The 17,155-nt window shown below is 40.0% G+C and overlaps 1 long non-coding RNA gene across 1 annotated transcript; it reads left to right on the top strand.

Moving 5' to 3' along the window:
• Positions 1-7,416: 7,416 nt before the first annotated feature.
• LOC136290185 (uncharacterized) lies at positions 7,417-13,525 on the top strand. Its single transcript, XR_010721033.1, has 3 exons — positions 7,417-7,737; positions 8,450-8,685; positions 13,482-13,525. It is a non-coding gene; the product is annotated as an uncharacterized lncRNA (long non-coding RNA).
• The last annotated feature ends 3,630 nt before the right edge of the window (positions 13,526-17,155 follow it).

Consider the following 17,155-nt stretch of genomic DNA (forward strand, 5'->3'; position numbering starts at 1 on the left):
AAACAATAAAATCAACTCTGATTCTGTGGACAACTGGTACCAACAAATTTCTAAAACATCTTTCATTCAATAAATTGATATCTTAATTAACAATGATGGATAGATGGATGGGTGGATGGATGGATGGATGGATGGATGGATGGATGGATGGATGGATGGCATTCTTGCTCTTTTCCCTGTGCCATGTACCCTCTTCACCAGCTGCAGAAGAGGGTAACAGCATGTGGAGAAGTGCAGCCACTCAGTGCGAACTGCTGCTTTCCATACCCAGCATGGGCACCAGCAGACCTAGTGTAACATTTCATTGCCCTTTAAAAGAGTGATTTTGGGAAGACATTCTGCACCACAGATTCTTTTATCCACACTGTGTCAATGAGCATTGCAGGAGCTGGAAACCCTCATGCAGTTAGGTGAGTGGAGTCCCCTCTTAATATGTTACAAAATCTCCAAAATGTGCTCATTGCCATCAAGATCACAGGGCTCCACTTCTGGGTTTTGGAGGCATCACAACTCAAATTCTTATTTTTTAATCTGCTTTTCACTGTTTTCTGTTTATACCACAGTAGAAGCTACCATTCAGGAAATCAGTATGACTGAGGAATTGATGAATTATCCAATAGCAACATAATCTCCAAAGTGTACTTCTAAACTTATGAAACCAAAACGTTACTCAAATAAAAAAATCTCGAGCTGAAATCTTGTCAGTTGGCTTCGAGTTTGACACTGGGGCTGTCCTTTCCCTCCTTTGCCCCGAAATCATCCCCACAGAATTAGTTGCAGGTCACTGGCATTAGAAATGCTGCTCTGTGCTGCTCCAGCAGCCTTGTGCTTGTCTGGACTAGCAAGAGAGCCAGCCAGCATCCAGCATACTGTGTTGCCAAAACAAAGCAAAATAACTGCAGTGAATGGTCTTCCCTGCTCTGCATTTTTTGAATGTATTTCTACTCCAGGGAGCAAATGGTTTTGCAAGATTCATATTCTTCTGCATGTGTGTATCTAATGAAGTGAAAAGTCTTCTTGGGTTACTTGAGCATGTGCTTTTATATGTGTATATATGCCATAAACAGTCTCCCCTGCTTGTCCTGCCATGTAGGCAGCAGATTCCCACTGAGGTGCTGAAATCAAGCAGCATATGTGATGAGTGGAACTTGGACATCTGTATTCCAGGAAGATCGTGGCTAATGTTGCTGAATTAAGTTGCTAAGCACTGTCCCTGTTAATAACTGACTAGTAACATGAAAAGGGAAGGGGCCAGCTTTGGCAGACTTTGCCAAGCTGCGTAAATCAAGCACTGAGTACACACAGGGCTTTTAGGCCACGCCAGATGCTCACAGGCAGCCCCCCTTCCCCCCCTCATTGCCCTGTTAATGGATTAAACTGTCACGGCATGGCCCAATAGATAAACCATGTGAACAGCAGAGCCTTCAGCAGCAGGTGCCTGGGTTCAGAGCCTCTGGAGTGCTGGAGGTGACAAGGAAGCCTCTCTGGGCCCAGCTGAGCCACTCCCCACTGGTACTGTGCTATGCCCCCTCAGGCATCCCATGCCAGAAGCCTTGGAGTGGCAGGGGCCGAAGGAGGTGAGCTGTCCTGGGCTGTCCCTGCTGTCCTGGCACTGGGGAATTGCTCTACTCCTTTCTTTCATGAATCTACTGAAGCACCATCATTAGCCACCTGTATAAAATCGAATAGACTATTTGCAACCTTGTCTTCTAGTTGCTGGCCCTCTTCAAAACACAAAAGCCAATCAGACCATTTCCTTACTCAGTAGCCACAAATCTGCTGAGTGATGATGGCACACATCACATCTTATCAGAAGGAAGCTGATACATATTCTCCTCAAATGCAATTGAAAAGTATTTCTTCTGGATGTAGACTCAGCAATTGGTGATAGGCTTTGGCTGCAGGGCTCCATCTCCTGGTGTTAGGAAGATACTGTCTGACATAAGGAAACGGCTCTATTTCAAAAATACTTGAGAAATTAGGACACTATTGATACACTGGAGGGATATTGAGATGGGTTAAAGTTTGATGTTGTTTTTCATTTCTGAAGTACAATAAACATTACCAAGATTTTATGATAATATATGCTGCTGTGTGTAGCTTCAGACTTGCTTCCTTAATTCCTGAGATTAATGTAAAACCCTTTGACTACTTAGGATACTCCTGCTATCAGTGAAGCAGTGTGCTAAGCTGGAAGGGACTTAATTTCCACCTGAACCTTTAACTAGTTGATGAAGTTGAACTTTAAAAGTCCCTTCCAGCCCAAACTGTTCCATGATTCTATGAAAACATCACAAAGAGGCATTTTGCTGTTTTTCTTTTTCTCAGACAAGGTAACCAGGGACATCATCTTAGATGAGGGAAGTGGAATGGCTGCTCCTCTGGGATATACAATTTTCCAAAACCCTGTCATCTTTCACTACAGAATTCATCTCAGCAGCTCTGTCCAGACACACTGGAAATATTGACCTTTGACAGAGGTATGTCCTCACTAGCACTCATTCACCAAATAATTTTGAAATGCATTCTTATTGGGTTTTTATCTCAATCAAATGAAAAGACTAGGAGAATACTTTTACATATTTATCATCCACACACTACCCGAGGACAGATAGACAGCAACATGGTCAGTTCATGGACCCAAAGCTGACTAACAGCACAGGAATTGCCACATTTCCCTGCACTGCCTCAATGCAAAGCAACTAAAAAAAAATTTAAAAAATCACAGCAGAGCAATTTGGGCAAACCTCTCTAACAACAATCATTGTATGAGAAGTGAGACCCAGCTTTACTTGCAAATACTATTGTTCATACTAGCTTCAGACATACATAAAACATACATGGAAGGTAGGATGAAGGTCAAACCTTGAGGCGACCTACAAAGGCAATGTTAGCAGAGGAAATGTAGCACTTGCAGTGAAATGAGTAAAATAATCTGCTATGCAAGAAAGCAGAGATCACCTCATGTAAAAGTCCTGCTTATTATTTTTAATTGTTGAAGATAAAGGCTTTTGAAATACTGAAACAGTGCATTGAAAATGCATATAGTGAATTGCAACATTTTTATTTCAAGCTATGTATTTAAATTATGATTTACAGTGCAGTACTAGAGAAGGCATCAAGAAAAGTCAGCATTCATCACAGTCATCATTTGCAGTTACTATTTGAACATCAGTCCAAAAGGCAGAGCATATCAAGGAAACACCAGATTCCTACAACACAAACCATGCAGTCTGAGTTTCTCTGTTATCTGTCACTCAAACAGCCATAAACATCCTTTCAGTTCCTCCTGTACAATATTCTAAGAGACCTGTCCTTATCTTCCCACTCTCTCTGAAGTCAATGGAAATCTCCTACTTTGTAATGGTGATGCATCTAGTCTCACCTCTTTATAAATGCCACTGCCAGCAGAAAATATTCCTCTTCAGAGTAGATAATACTCCACATGGATCTGACATTTTCAAGGGCTGCAAAGGTAGACATGCAAGACTTTAAGACATTTGACCCTGCATTCAATTTGCCCAGTCCTTTTCACTGTCTCCTTGTGAACATCACACATTTTTCATACAACTGTGGGAACTAAAAAATCCTACAATTTTCTGTCATGAGGTGCTTTTTTCTTCTATGTTGCCTCATCTCCTTTCCCCAAAGAACATTTTACCTGCCAATAGATGACATAAATATAACCGATGGTGTGATGTTGAAAGGCAATTTCAATGTAAATGAGCTACATGAGAAGAAGATTTCAAATGTAGCAGCTTTCTTGTGTCTGTGATAAATGACAGGTTACTCTGCCCAGCGATCACAGTAAATGTTGAGGAATGTTGTGGCAGTGTTGTGTCCACATTTCAGGCATTTTGCAATGCAGTAAAGTGACCCTTAACAAATACTTCAACACACCCTTTTGATCAGTTTGTGGCATCTTTGATCTGGCTTTTATGCGTATATATATGCAGCATTTTCTGCTGCATCATCCCCACAGAAACATGAAAAAACCATGGAAATGAATCACCATATAGTACTTCTTTTTCTTTACTCTTTTTTTGGAGGATAGTACTTATGCTTAACCAGATTCCAAAATAATTTGATCAAAGCAATTATTTTGTAAAAATAAATTAGGCAAAAGGCCAGATGGAGGTAAGAGCTTGATAATAGCTTGAAATCAGACAGCCTTAGATTTGCCTGCATTTAAAGTGGTAAATGAGCCACTGGGAACCTAATTCTCCCAGTTTTATAAAAGCAACATTTTATTAACTTCACACCCTACACAACTTCCAGATACTAGCCATGAGAGTGTGGTGCATGACTACCATGTTCCTGTAACTTACACTTTTAATTGTTGCTTAGGCTGGTGGCTGGTGGCTCCTTGCTTCTGTGACTCTGGGAACTGGCAGGGCTGATTTTAGCAAAGCTGTGGCTGAGAACATGGGTCAGGGCCCTGTGCTCCCTCATGGTCATGGTAATGATAAAGCAGGGGGAAAAGGGCACTGCAGGCAAAGTGGGTTGACCTTGGCTGGCCACCAGCTGCCCACCAAGCCACTTTCTCACTCCCCCTCTTTAGCAGAACAGGGAGAGAAAACACCATGAAAAGCTTGTGTGCTGAGATAAGAACAAGGAGATTGCTCAGCAGTTACCATCACAGGCAAAACAGACTTGACTTGGGAAATATTAATTTAGTTTATCGTCAGTTAATGACAGAGTAGGATACTGAGAAATAAGAATAAATCTAAACCCCCCTTTCCCCCACTCCTCTCTTCTTTCAAGACTTGACTTCACTTCCAATTTGTCTACCTCCTTTGCCACAGTGGCACAAGGGGACAAGGGCTGCAGTTAGTTCATCACATGCTACCGCTGCTGCTCCTTCCTCCTCACACCCTTACCCTACTCCAGCACTGGGGGCTTCCCACTGAATAGTCCTACATGAGCTACTCCTGCATGGGTCTGTCCCTCAGACTGCAGTTCTTCAAGAAGCACTCCAGCATGGATCCCTTTCCACGGGGTCAGTTCTCCAGGAACAGAGTGCTCCACCAGGACCCTTCACTGCACCTTCCTCCATGGCATCTCTGCCTGGTCTGGCATAAGGTCCTCCACAGACTGCAGGTGGATCTCTGCTCCACTCTGGACTTTCACAGACTGGAGAGGGTCCTCACCATGGTCTTCATCACAGCCTGCAGGGGAATCTCTGCTCTGCTGCCTGGAGCACCTCTTCCACCTTGATGTCTGTAGAGCTGTTTTCCTCATTTTTCTCACTTCTTTCCATCTCAGCTCTTGCTCGGCATTTCTTTACTTTTTCTTAAATACCTTGTCACAGAGGTTCTGCCAACATTGCTAATGGGCTTGGCTTTGGCCAGCAGCAGATCCATCTTGGAGCCAGCTGACATGGGGCAATGCCTGGCGCCTTCTCACAGAAGCCACCTCTGTGGCTCTCCACTACTAAAACCTCAAGAGAAGAGGCAACCACTTGAGTAGTCCACTCTCATGATAAATGTCAATCAAGCCCAGAACCACCATACTTAAAATCTGCTTATGGAAATGTGGTATCAGCTCTTGGTCAATGTTACTAGTCACACAGAGCTGCAGCTGTATGAATGTACACCTGATGCCGTGAACTGAACATCACTAGATACAGTGAAAAAAAAAAAAGATTCAGCTGAGCAGAGAGCTGGAGACTGAATTCTGAATCTTCAGAGAGTAGTCCATGCTTCAAGACAGTAGAAATCAAATGTATCACAAATTCTCCCACTTCATTCCCTAATTATACTTATAACTCATTTAAAGCTGAATTCAGAAAATTATTCTATCAGTATATAATGTTTTATGTAGCCTGCTCAAAATGCTGCACTGCTTCTTCTGCGGTAATTGTTTCTTTATTTACTTTTCCCCCTCTTTTTTTCATACATTTTTGTATGCATCCTTTCTCTGTACAGCTTTGAAAAGCATCAGGACTTGGCAAAGAGTAGTGAGGTCACAGAATAATAGCTTCAATTTTCCTGAATTTTTTACCACTGAATTTCAGAATGCACATTTTCTGTTGCCCTGTGAATAATGAAATTCAACAGAAATCTTTTTAAAAGATGGAGAAATCAACAAAATGTTCTGTTTTGTTCTATGGAGAGCTGCATCTGTGAATCACTGAATTTCCATTTTGTCCCCAGAGTAGCCTTGCTTGCTTTTCCTCTCTACGCCATATTACTCTCTGGTGTCTCAGGTGTACCATAACAATCAGTATTTGTTTCCTGAAGGCAGGAGAGAATTTTTTAATCCTCAAGTTGGAAGAGGTGGTGTATCATTCATGCCTGCATTACCTAAAACAGTGTTTGTCAAGCAAAGGGCAGGGCTGATAAGGATGTGTGTCAGCCCCCAGTGTGGATAGCAGCCCACAGTAGCTGAAATCTTTGAGTAGGTCTCTGAAGATTTCAAAGCAGACACCAGCCTGGTTTTTTCCAAGCATATTCCCCAGTGTGTCAGCTGTGGCACCTAAATATAAAGGTATGGATGAAGGTCTTTATTTTTGTTCCCTCTTCCTAATAGCTGAATTATTATGGGAACATCTTGTGCAAAGTACATCCTATTGGTATTTGGAACTTGGTAAAGGAATGGCATTATTGCCTATGAGCAGCTAATTCCACATCTTCCACTCAGAGACAGAGGGCCTGTTTGCTAGCAGAAACGAACAACTGGCCAGGCAGAACAAGACCAGATCCCACCTGGCTATAGCTCTCTCCCTACTACTGCATGAATTCAGCTTCTCAGATGGGATTTCGGTGTGCAACAGTAGAAACGAAGGAGCCAATGTGCAGAAAACAAGCCCTGTCACAGAGAAGAGCTCTCACAGGGGTTGCTGTCATTTTCCAAGCCTGACTTGTGTAAGTCATTTCACAGGACAGCACTTGTTCTTATTTGCATTTAAATTCCTAGGTGAATCCCTACCGAATCCCTGGCTGGTTTTGTGTTCAGCAGAATCTAAAACTGGTCATGGCAGTACACTGGGGCTAGCAATGAGCTCCACACCATTCTCTATTTGCAGCAGTGCTGGAGGGCAGCATCAGGGGGAGAGACAGCACAGGCTCACAGCTCTCACATGTGTTTCCCAACAGTATCTTTAGCACCATGAATAACTATTTAATGCTGATGAACAGAGCCCTCAAATCAGGGTGTATTTAAGGACAGAACTTCTATTATTGCAAATAATAATTCAGCACCAAAATGAAATTAAAATTTTAAATGAAAAATATATTGTTGTATACCTGAGGGAAGAGGTATTGTCAGAACTAAGATGACAACAGGAAAATACAGCTATAGAGTATGTTTTGTCACATGGCAAGCAGCATGTTGCTGCATGTCCAAAAGCCCAATCACAAACCTAGTATCAGCTATTTCTGTTCCCTTGCAATCCTGCTAACAAGAGGGGGCAAATAAGGGGAAGTCTGCTCAGAGCCTTTGCTTGTGCAATCTGCAAACAGAGCTACAACACAGTGGTGGTTCAAAGGAGAGCATGGCCTCGTGGCACAAAGCACCAGCAGTCAGTACAAGGGGGCTTCGCTTTACTTATCTGGGCAGCCCATAGGCTTTCAGTGGGTAACCTGAAGAAAGGCTACTAAGGAGGAACAAGGGCTCTTGAAAGATTTTCCCTGCTCCAGTGGAGTATTTTTAAATTACTCCATCCCCAAAGGAGCACCAGATGAGTTTCAAAAGAAGAGATGAATGTTTGGGGGAACACTGTCTTTCCATCACACTGTAAGTATAGCAAGAATTTTGTACTTTTTGGCAGTTGCTGACATTACAGGATGAAAACCTCATTTTCGTTATAAAAAGCCTTAGCTGGGTAATACTTTAAAATGAAAAGAATATTCATAAAATACAATAACTTCTACCTTTGCTATCTTTTAGGATCTTAAAAAGGGTATCTATTACATTATGGTGGATACCATATTAATTCCTGTTACACTAACATCAAACACTGCATTTCTTAAAAAGAAACTGAGAAACTGAGATATAATTATAAGGGGGGGGTGGGGGTGTGGAATCTGCAAAACTAAATAAAACTTTAAACACCATTACAGCTGATATAGCTTGCAGATGCTGAATAGAATAAATAAATAACATACATTTCTATACTCAAAATAGCACAACTACTGCTATAAAATATTTTTAGTGCCTCCTCTTTAACAAAGAGGGCAGTAACTTTAAGATATTAAGGCTTTACTTAAAGATACTTCAGGCATTTTCTTCTTCACTTTATCATCAGTAGCTAGGCATGCATTACTTAAAACTTAAATAATCTTTACCCACAGTTTGTATCAATTTCTGTTCTTCTTTCCCCCAGTGCATTTCAGCACTGGAATGTCTCATATGGTATTTGTATGCTGAGTAGCAAAAATTATTCGGCTAGAAAATGAGGAAACCTCAGAATTAAAGAGAATCTGAGTTTTGTATTTGAACTTTTCAGGTGTAAATGTTTGCATGGGTTTTCAGCTCATTCAGAAAGAGGGATAAATGCCAGACAAATGTACCTCAGCTGCTGGATGAGATGCAGTATTTTGACCTGAAGCCCAGTTCAACTTGTCAGTGGCTGCCAGGTCTTTAACCCAAGATTGGACTTTAGAAGGTGAGCCCCAGGGGTCACAGAGGTTCTACTCATTTCAGTGAAGACAGGATGTCCTCACCATGAGACAGGCTGCAGAGGTAAAGTTTGATCACTTGTGTGAATCGTGTGAAATTTAATTTATTTTATTAATTTTATCCTAAATATGTTTCTATCTTATTTTATTCATGATTTGAGCACTTACTTCTGAAACCTGTCTAGTGAATTTTCAAATGTCAAACTCCCAAGGCATCTTGAAGGCATATGGTACAGACCACTGATAGAATCTCAGCATCAGTTGCTAGGACCATGCTAGTATAAGCAAAATAGTAAGAGTTTAAATCAGACACAAATGATCACACTATCAAGGATTTAATGTAACTCTTCAGCATTTCTTGCCGAGGCTTGAAAATTATTGCTTCTTTTCCCTAGTGTTTCTGAAGATGAAAAGTTGTTGAAAGCCCTTACTCTCACTCCTAATGCCTGCTTTATCTAAACACAGGAATGGTAAAGTCAGACACATGTTCTGACAGAGTTTTCCATCATAAACAGTTATCTTCTTCATATCATTTCTAGACTGTGTATGTGACTAGAAGACTATTATTTCTAAGAATGTGTAAATTAGCAATAGCTGAGATTAAAAAACTTTCATACCCAGATTAAAAGGGGAGAAAAAAATCTGTGAAGTTTCAAAATGTTTAACAAAGTTCTTTTACACTTCATTTTCTCTTGTGAAGTTTAATCCAAATCTTAATATATTAAGGGTTATTAGCATTAATTTTCAGGCATGTGATATAGATGAACCCTAATCAGTTTCTATGCCATGTCATCTAGCATTCATATGCAAATGAGCCCAGATCATTTAATCACGAGATATTGTCCCTTAATCAAGCTACTGAAAACAGAAACCCTGCTAGAGAAAGGAAATTATACCCACAGAAGAGACAAAGAGACATATTTTTGATTACATTGTTTTTTTAATCTCTCCCTCAAGAATTCTTTTAAGTTATTTTAGGAAAATTAGAAAAGCCCATATTCTGTGGCCTTCAGACTTTTTTCCCTAAACATATTTTCAACCTGTTCATTTTTTTCTTCAGCCCAAGTTCCCAGATCAAAGGGAGCTTGATCTCCCCAGGCACACCTCTGTTTGCTGTGGGCCCTGGGGTTACACAATGTGCAAGGGAAATTATCAGTTAATGCTGTAGTTAAAATGAATGGTAATTAATTAGCTAATCCAGTTGTTAAATAGCTGCTGGATTAACAAATAAAACATTGTTTAGTAAAGCAAAATGCTCAGAATTCTTTCATTTCCACAAAATTGAATTTGTTTATAGACTTCATTATCAGAACAGAAAAGCAAGAATCATTATGGAATTCCATGGGCTTTTTTTGGGATTCATCTCCTCTAACCTTGGCCAGCTCACATCAGCATTTACATCTGAGCTGGTTATGCAGAGTGTCTCTCTGGTGAGCAGCAAGAAACATGCATTCAGGGAATGCATTTCATTGCAATTTATTTTATACACTTACATGTGAGTGAGTGAGTGAGTGAGTGATATCTTAATCGGTAAATATTTAAAAATATATCAAAACTGTCTCATACACACACAGAAGCCCTTCATAGAAGAAAAACTAAGACCTAAAATCCAGCATAAGTTTAGATATGGGGGGGTTATGATGGCTTAGATATCTTTAATTCACCTGTCTTCCGTGCATTTTGAGACATTCCTAATTGAAATATCACATCCTTTTTCCCCATCAGATGCCTCCACTCCATGCATGGTAAATGACCTTGCATTCAGTGACTGAGAAACGGAACACAGGCTATGTGGAAAAGTCAGAATCCTTGGCACTATACTACATTTTGATAATTAAAACAAAAGCAATGTGGTACAGAGAAAACTAATTTTTTAAAGCTGTTGGCAGGTTGCAAAACATATTTGTAAACAGTGAGGTCTCATTAAGGGCATGTATTCTTAAGGCCATGCTGGGGTCAGTTCTTGGCCTTTGCATTTTTATTAATGCTCTGGAAGAGATGAGAGAATCCTTACTGATCAAAGTGTGCATGTGACTCATGAAGAGGGTACACTGAAACAAATGAGTTGATAAGCTGCTGCAAGAAAATGACGTGCATCATAACAGATAATTGTAATTCAACAGTATTCAGGAATTACAGACAAAATGAGACACTGTTGGGAAAAGTAACTGAAATGATTGGGGCATCATGTCAGTCAAATGGAGATTAGCTCCTTGTGCAGTATGAAAAGGGTATAACAGCAAAACAAAATGCCAATCATGTCATGAATTAGCAGAACAATACCAAAAAGTGTCAGAAAGGTTATGCAACCTGGGACTAACAAGGCTCCTTTTGAGATGCTGGTCACAGTCCCAGCACCCACAGCTGAAAAAGGAATAAATAGGGTCTCTCTGGATCAGTGGTGAACCAGGAGAAAGATCAAAGGACTGGGGAAACTGCCATGGTAGAAAACCGAAGTTCAGTCTTTTATCTTAACAAAAAGGCTAAAGGCCCCTTGATCACAGCTTCTAATTATCTGTAGGAGGAATAGAAATTCGATAATTGTGGGTTCTTCTTCTCAAAAACACAAACACACCCAGATCAAGTGCCTGGAAGTTGAAAGCAAAGACATTCCAAAACAGATATTGCATGTATTAGTAGTATGAAAATTAATCACTCCAATAATTTAACAAAATAATGATAGCTTGTTCATACTACAGATATTTAAATTGAGATTTCCTAACTTTTTAAAAGAGATGCTGTCATTAAACTAAACCTAATTCAAGGAAGAACCGACCTGTGCTACACTGGAGGTCAGACTAAACTACCATCTCTGAATTTAGGATCTAGAACATCATTGCTTCATTTAATTGTTGAATGAGGCCTCTGTGTCTTATTTACAGTACATTATTCAAAACCTTACATGGTTACAAAATGTTCTTTTTTCATGGAATTTCTCTTCTTATATTGTTGGGGTGTGGCACCAGCATTAATCGGTATAGCAGCCCAGGTCAAGATGGAGAAATAGAATTGTAGGTATTTTGGGGAAAGAGCACTAATATGAGATTAAATTTGAAGGTACCTGTTATTAGTGCATGCACAAATAATCTTTCTCCACAGGGAATGGTTTGTACTTGGTCTTTGAAAATATCTTGCACTTTTTAGCACTTCACATATTTAAAGCATAGCCCCTACAAGCATCAGTCATGACTCTGAAATGTCAATACTCCCACAAATCAAATCCTAGCAATTCACATGCAAACTGAGAAATGAACATGACACAGTTAGTGACCACTTGTGTATGAAAACTTATTTCAATTTTTTTTTCTATAATAGAGAACTGCAGAAACTCCTGGGCTTGGTATCCTACCTGTGTTTGGTATCCAAACCCAGTGTGGATACCAAAGTTTCAAAGATTTAATTTAGAGATCAGTCTTTCCTATTCCGAAATCCCTTTCCGTGATACGTACGGACCATTTTGTTCCTGTAGTGTAGAAGGCAGGGATAATAAAAAGCAGTCCACTACGCAATCCTAGTTAATCCTTGGAATACACCCTGTCCCTGCAGTCAGTCTCATAAAGGTCCTATGAGAAAATTATGTATAAAGAGATAATGAAGGTACAGTATAATGCATATATATTCATGATGCTATAGAGACTTTTTATGCAATTCTGGTATTTCTTAGTTATCAAGAGCTTGAATTAGCAAGCTTGGTGGTTTTTTTCTGTTTGTAACATAAACAGCTCCGTTTTAAAAGAGTTCAGTTTTAAAAACATTGGTTCTTAGGTTCTTCTATTATATTTTAAGCAGAAAAGGTATCACTGTCATTTTACTAGCTGGTTCCTCAATACAGTAAAGATTTTTCAGACCCAGCAGAATTGCGCCATACAGGCTAGAGCAGGAATGAGCTCACACTGGGTAGCTGACATCCTTCTCTATTCCCACATGCTTTCACACTGAATTTCCTACACAACTGCCTAAGAAGAGTTCTCTGCTACCATAGATCACTCCCTCATAAACTGCAGCATGTCCATCCCTCACAGCTTGTCTCTGGCCCAGACCTTCCCTAGTTTCACTCATGACTTCCTATACATCCCTGCACGTGCATGGAGGTAGGAATACAATAGTGAGCTCTTGCAGGCGCAGAAAGTGAGGGGAGGATCTTCTTGTCATGTGTCTGCATGCAAGAAGGGTAGGACAAAAAGGGGAAGTCCAAAGAAAACAGAGAAAAATCTGGAGAAACAGCTTCTCTGGACACCTTATCTGCTACAAAGGCAGATCTGGGATCTGAATCAAAGACCAGCCACCAGAGTTTTGTAACAAAAAGAATTCCTTTGGCTGTTAAGCACATGGGGCTGCAGTGTGTGCATGGAGCAGGCTGAAGGCAAGGCAGAGGTGGCAGAGGCCACCGGGTGGCAGCCACTCCTATGAGACTGGTGCAAGGCAGGCTCTGCGCAGTGTCCCAGAGCCCTGCAGTGAATGCTTCCCTAAGCAAGCTGGGGTTCCAGCTGTTCTGTTGTGCATGGGCAGCACTGCAACAAGGTTGGGAACACCAGACTGCCCCACCATGCTGGCCTCACTCTCCAGATATGCATTCCTAACTTGACTACTTTACAGGGTACATAATTCTTTTAATAGCATAGAGGTGCCTGGGAGAAAAAGACTTTCTCTAATATGCAGGGAGTATATTGTGCCTGACTAATTTATGGGTACTTATTGACAAAAGGCTTTATCTGTGTTTTCTATCCATTCAATTACAAATCTCTGTGAGTTTTGATTCATGGGGACCCATATAATTTTTTGATGAATGATTCTGTATTTTATGATAAGGCAATGAAATTTTTGGTAGGATGTAGTAATTCATTTCTCCATAATTAATAGGTCACAGAAAACACATTACAGAAATAACTGATTGTTGATCAACAAATATATAAAGGTGAGCCAAAGCCAGTATAAACTGCCAGTTATGAACTAGACAGTGCCTTTGTAACAGTATAAAATCCAACACAATGTGTAAAATTAAATTATAAATGAATTTCCAAGCAGTCTTGGTCCTAGATATTTATTGCCTGTGGTATTCATCTGCGAAACCCTTTCCTCCTTCAGTGCCTTGTGTACACTGTGGATCCACCCACTGTACGTAACACCTGGCCTCACAGACTACAGGGCTGGAGTTGCTACAATTGCCTTGTCCTTCATCACCGCTTCACATGCTTGGTGGTTTCCAAGACCCTTCAAGTGGACAGTATTGACCAGAGAGTTGGGTCTGTGTCGTTTGCAATGGAGAGGCAATCTGTGTCAGGAGGGCAGATGCTTCGCCCCAGAAACACCCCCATGACATTCTGCCCTTTGGGTCATTACATGTTCAGTATTTCTAGAAACTTGTATTTCACTTAATGACAGTGTGAATATCAGTCATTATCAAAAGCATTTTATTCTCTATATAGAGGCCCTCAAAGAGATAATGTTTCCACATCTTATTTGCGGAAAGATAAAAATTGTATTACAAAGGACTCTGCTTGTATTCTATTTATATTTAATATCTATTTGGAGAAACCAAAACTACATACCATGGCTGACAGGCTAGACAGAATAACAGATGTTGACACCTATAAACAAAACAAGCTCTCTATAATTATGCCTTAAAGTATCCAATTGTGCAAATCTATTTTAAAATACTAATGTTGCCTGCTTTCCACCCAGTAGCCTAAGGCAGTGCTTCTACAGTTTATTAAGAACATGAGAAAAAAAAAAAAAAAAAAAAAAAAAAGCCATCTAGAAGATTTCAGTTTCTTGCTATTGGAATTGAGCAGCTTTCCATTTCTCTCTCCACAAAGAGTCTCCTTATAATCAGCATAACTATTTGAAATTTGTGCATAGCTTTCATCAGCAAAGACTTTGCACGACTTGCTATATATTAAAGATGCTTTCCATGGCAAGTGCTTGGTCCCTGTGATATGAGTCAACTCCCACTTGTATTCTGAATATAATGAAAGGTGGTGGGTTTTAACGTTTAAACAAGGCCAGAACTCCCAAAGCTTGGTGGCACCCAAAGGAGATAGGATCACATGCCTGATGTACGGGACAAGCTGTAATCTCTGCATTGCTGAGTTAGACACATATAAACTCCACTGACCTGTGTTTCTCACGCATGGGGTGCACACCTGCCTGCCTCTTTGCAGGATGTGCTGGCAGGTGCAGACACCACAGCAGCTGAAGTCACCTGCCTCAGGTACAGCAACAAAGAAAGTGACATGTGGCCATATTATGCTGAAAGGTTAATGAGTTTTGTCACCTTGGATCATGAGGCTTCTGCTGTGAAGAACAGCCAGCCCCACACATGGCCTCAGAGTCAAATTAACTGCTGCTGTGCATTGTCTGTCAAGGGATATGTCATGACGTGGTGTCAACAGAGAGGGGATTTGAGAATATCCTCTACAGCACTTCTATCCTTATTAGTGCCATATATGTGTCTAATGCTTTATGCAGTGGCTATCTGTCCTGGAGGTCATAACATCAGATAGTCCAGTGACAGAGGGTCCTTCCATTAAAGTCCTGGCCACTCCTGTTGGAAGGGTTATAATTTGCAGGCAGTCTGGGCTGAGGCTGAATTTGGGAAGAACCTGTCTGGTCCTGTGTTCAGGAAGCAATAAATCTGTATACTGCTCATTTTCAGGGTGGTCTGTTGAGTGCTGCAGACAACTTGATAGAATCTACTGTGGGGTCTTACCTTGTTGGTGACCTTTATCACTGGCAAGACATTTAACAAAGTAAATCTTTCATCTGATCCATACATAGACAGTCTTGCCTTTGAACATACTGACTTTTACTGCAAGAGAGGCCTTCCCAACATTTTGTATTTATGAACTAAGTTTGAAAGTAGAGGTCATATGTTAACATAGATGCCATGAGTGTAAGGGCGGGATTTGTGGTATAAGGGAGATGCTGGAAAGTAAAGTTTTAAATCCTGTTCACCACATTATAATTACTTCTACAATCTGCTTAGAATAGTATCAAGAGATACTAATAAACTAATAATCAAAGAGCAATTTTAATTAAAATAAATAAATAAGCAGTAAGATAATTATTTTGAGTACTTCACTGTAAAACTGTTATAAAAGGGAATTGAATGCCAGTGATGGGACCTCAGTATCTGATTAAGAAATCTATCATCAGACATTAGGTCTCTGTCATTCCTCCCAAGACTAGAAAATAAACCCTTTATTTATTCAGTGGCAGGATGACTTTTTCCCTAATGATCTTTATTGTGAGTCCTTTTTGACATTCTCTGGTGGTTTTACAGCACTAGCTGTGAGAACTCTAGGTCTTTTCTCTGTGTATCACAACTTATTCAGAGACAGTCTGCATCCCTAGTTAGAGAGAGTCTTTCTTTTCTCAAACTGCAAGCGTTTATAGCCCTTATTTGCACTGAAATTTATCTGCCATATTGCCATGCAGTTATTCAGATGAGGTTTCTCTACCTTAAATTAAGCACATTGTGATGCATACAGCAATCAAGCTAATCCTATTACATCTTTGTACGGACATCATGTAAAACACAGCAGAACCAAAGATAAGAATTTACAATCTAACACACACTATAGCATTCAAAAGACTAAACATAATATAACTCTAAGAAAAATATCTTTTCCTCTTTCTCTTTTCTTCTTCTCTCTTTTTATTCTGTTTCTCACTTATTACCTGTTGGATTTCTTTTTACACAAAAAGTGGCAGAAAAGGATTTTATATTCAAAAACATCATCAAGCTGTACTCAGTATTGCCAAATATTTCAAGTTTAAACAGCTGTACTCCTTCAGTAACTTCACATGGACAAAAATTAGAATTAAACCCTCTCTATTCATTGTACTGTTAGAACAAATATAAGGGGTGTTCATGAGATACTGTATTTGAAATTAAAATCTCTATAGAGTTCTCAAAAAATGTATATTACTGAATACAAATAAACGCAAACCATTAATCATAATGGAAATGTTCAAAGAATTTTTATAAGGTTTATATTACATGAATTTTTATAAGGAACTGTTATCTCATAAATAAAGATTTAAAAATGCTCTAAAGTTGACTGGAAATAAGGGAACAATCGGTCCCAGCAATGAACGAAGGACACCCAGCTGACCCCATACTGCCATGCCTGCCACCTTCAGGCAACTGCTATTCCTGCTGCAGCAATGCTTAACACTGCTGATTGCTCTTATGCAGGTCATGGTGCCCTAGAAAGCAGAACAGATATGCTATTATGGGGATTGAGACAGTGACTAGGAGATGAGTTTTTACCTCTTCTTTTACTGAACAATGTTTTAACAAAGAGAAAAACACGGCGTTAAATAGATGAGAATAAATTCCTGGTCATACTCATTATCATGTCTTAGGAGATTCGGTGCTAACACAGCCTCTTTCCCTCGGCCTTCTATCTTGGCTGCCTAGCTTGTAAATTTGTTAGGCAGTTTTCTTGGGTTTTGATAATTTGACTTCTTATGACAACCACTGAGGAGGTCTTTTACTAAATTTGCAGCTATACCACTCTCAGAATTTC

This window comes from Chamaea fasciata, unplaced genomic scaffold, assembly GCF_029207755.1.
Source record: "Chamaea fasciata isolate MVZ Bird 193981 ecotype frontalis unplaced genomic scaffold, bChaFas1.0.hap1 SCAF_5, whole genome shotgun sequence".
Taxonomy (NCBI): Eukaryota; Metazoa; Chordata; class Aves; order Passeriformes; family Sylviidae; genus Chamaea; species Chamaea fasciata.